At 38.6% G+C, this 2,689-nt stretch overlaps 1 long non-coding RNA gene across 1 annotated transcript; it reads right to left on the minus strand.

Annotated features, from left to right (window-relative positions):
• Nucleotides 1-496: 496 nt before the first annotated feature.
• Nucleotides 497-2,689, minus strand: LOC141276276 (uncharacterized). Its single transcript, XR_012325549.1, has 3 exons — nucleotides 2,433-2,689; nucleotides 1,212-1,399; nucleotides 497-822 (listed from the first exon to the last, which is right to left on the minus strand). It is a non-coding gene; the product is annotated as an uncharacterized lncRNA (long non-coding RNA).

Raw genomic sequence — 2,689 nt, forward strand, 5'->3', positions numbered from 1 at the left:
AAATACATTAGTAGAATTGACATAACAGTGGCCAAGTGGCACAGTAGCCAAGAAAACAGACTTGAGGATGAGACTGGCCGCCCTGGAACTCTTCTGTGACTGTGGGACTCACCTCATTTTCTTACCTGTAATATGCAAGTAAGTTATCTATCCTATAGGGTTGTCAAGAAGATCAAATGAAATAATGAATGGCAAACGTTTAAAGCGAGAAATAAGGCTGTCAAAGCCAGAAGAGGGGCTTGATAAAGCCAGGAAATTAAAATTGAGAGATATCTGGCAAATGTTGACAGTAAAGAGAGGAGAAAGAGATTGAGATACGAAGATGGACGTAAACAAAGAGGAGAAACACAAATAGTTATGAACTATTATGAACAAAAAAAGTGATATAATTACAGAAGTAGAGAACAATTAATCTAAGAAAATGTTATATAAATCTCTGAAAAAATTAGTTAGAAAATCTTGAAGAAATGACTGTTTTTGATGACAAACTTTGACCCAAGAAGGAATGGAAATCCTGAATAAACGAAACGGAAGGCGCTGAAAACATTATCCAGAAACGGGTGTCACCAAAGGCACCAAAACCGATGTTTTTACTTTGTTTTTCCTTTTTATCTTTCAAATAACTGACAATTCTTGTGATATTTTAAAACTCCAGGGCATGGAAATAGTGGCTATTGCTTTCTGTTTATTAGTCCTGCAATGAGATTATTTCATCTCTCACCTTACTTCCTGAGCTTTGCAGTATTTCTTTGTCATCTGATTTTGTTTTATCTTCAAGGTGTGATCTGTTGCTTTATTGAGTTAACGTCCTCAAGAAAGTATCTATAGAAACATGAGAATTTTCCATACTTTGTGGAATTTTTTTCTCCTTGAGTCATGCTTTTTTTTTCAATACTACGTTCTTATTTTAAAAATGTGTAATGGGTATGCGTCTCTTACCCAGGCTAGAAGAAAATCTAAAAACAGTCTGGAAAATAAGGGTTATGAGGGGTAATTTTTTCTTTATGACATAAAAACGTATTGAAAATATACAATAATTAAAAGTACGTTGCTCTGGAATGAGAATAAATGGCTAATTAGTGGGAAATTTCTTAGAAAGGTAGGTTAGGGGCACACATCCGTCTACATATCTATTTAGCAGCTCTCATCTGTCTATCTCTGTATCTATCATCTGTTATTTTTCACCCAGCATCTAATCACCCTACGCCTACCTCATGTCCTTCCAGAGGCTCATTCCTTCCTGAGCTCTCATTCCTGTGCTGTTTTTCTGTATCGCTTTGGAAAGTGACTTTGGCTTTTCCTGCCAGATCTGAAGCTTCAAGGTAGTTGGTTATGGACCTGCTTCAGGGAGCAGAGAGCTTCCAGAAGCCCCCTTGAACTTTTCAGAAGGAGAGCAAACCTGCAAGACAGAGAATGAAAGGGTCTTGTTATTTTCTCAACTCGGAATTCAGGTGAGCCTGGAGTTCACCTCATCCTTAGCCTTCCAGTTGAACTGACCAAAATCTCCCTTTTTCACTTGAGCCAGTTTGAGTTACATTGGTCCTAGCTGCTATAGGCTTATTTTCTGAACTTTCTTCTATTTTTAAATAGCTTTATTGGGGCATAATGCACAGACCACACAATTCATTTAAAGTATGGAATTGAGCAGCTTTTAGTATATTCACATATGTTTGCATCCATCACCAAAATCTTAGAACTGATTCATGACTCTGCCCTCCTGAGCCATGATCTCTCCAACCCCAGCAACGCAAGCCCTAGAAAACCACCACTCTACTTTCTGCCTCTGTAGATTTGCCTATTTCCACATGAAATGGAATCATACAACGTGTGGTCCTTTGTCACTGATTTCTTTCAAAGAGAGTAATGTTTTCAAAGTTCATCCCTGCTGTAGCATCTGTCAGTATGCCGTTCCTTCTAGTTACCAAATAACATCCCATTGCATGGCTATACCACGTTTTATTTATCCATTCATCAGCTGATGGCGTTTGAATAATAGGAACATAAGCCATGGATGAAACAGCGTTTTACTCCTTCTATTTTCTTTTTGTGTTGAGCAACCCCTCTGATCCTCAAACTGACCAGGTCTACAGGGAACATCCATTATTAAGACGCAAGGCTCTCGGCTGCAAGCAACGTTCTTGGTCTCTCTGTGACTGACAAGAACAGATGAGCTGAGATGACAGTTGCTCTTATCAGCATCTATGGAAGTTGATAGCACCTGAAGCAAACCTCCACCGTTTGAAATTTTAGAGCCCAGAGTTAGCAGTTCTGGAACGTTAATGATCTGTTGTGAGGGCCATGCGGTCACTGGCTGTTTCAGAAAAACCAAATCCTCTTAACTTGGTAGTAACCCAAACAAAAATGGACTGCTAACCAGGCAGTCCTAAATATTTTATTTCATTTATCAATTCTTATATTTTTTCCCCTCATACCTGGAATCATTGAGCTGTACGGGAGAAGAATATTGGAAATCAAATTCTGTTGACATAACTGAATTTTCCATGTCTTGCTGACACCTCTGTTAGCATGGGTCTGTAGTTTAACAGGATCACCTTCTTTCTGTTCTGGGATGCATGCTATGATCCATGGAGAGAAAACAACCATCATGAACTCTCTCTCAGTTTTAAACCTAATGTTCCCGACAGAACCTAGGAATTTTAACTATTTATCAGTACATACTTGACTTCCC

The sequence above is a fragment of the Tursiops truncatus genome, chromosome 13 (genome assembly GCF_011762595.2).
Source record: "Tursiops truncatus isolate mTurTru1 chromosome 13, mTurTru1.mat.Y, whole genome shotgun sequence".
Classification (NCBI taxonomy): Eukaryota; Metazoa; Chordata; class Mammalia; order Artiodactyla; family Delphinidae; genus Tursiops; species Tursiops truncatus.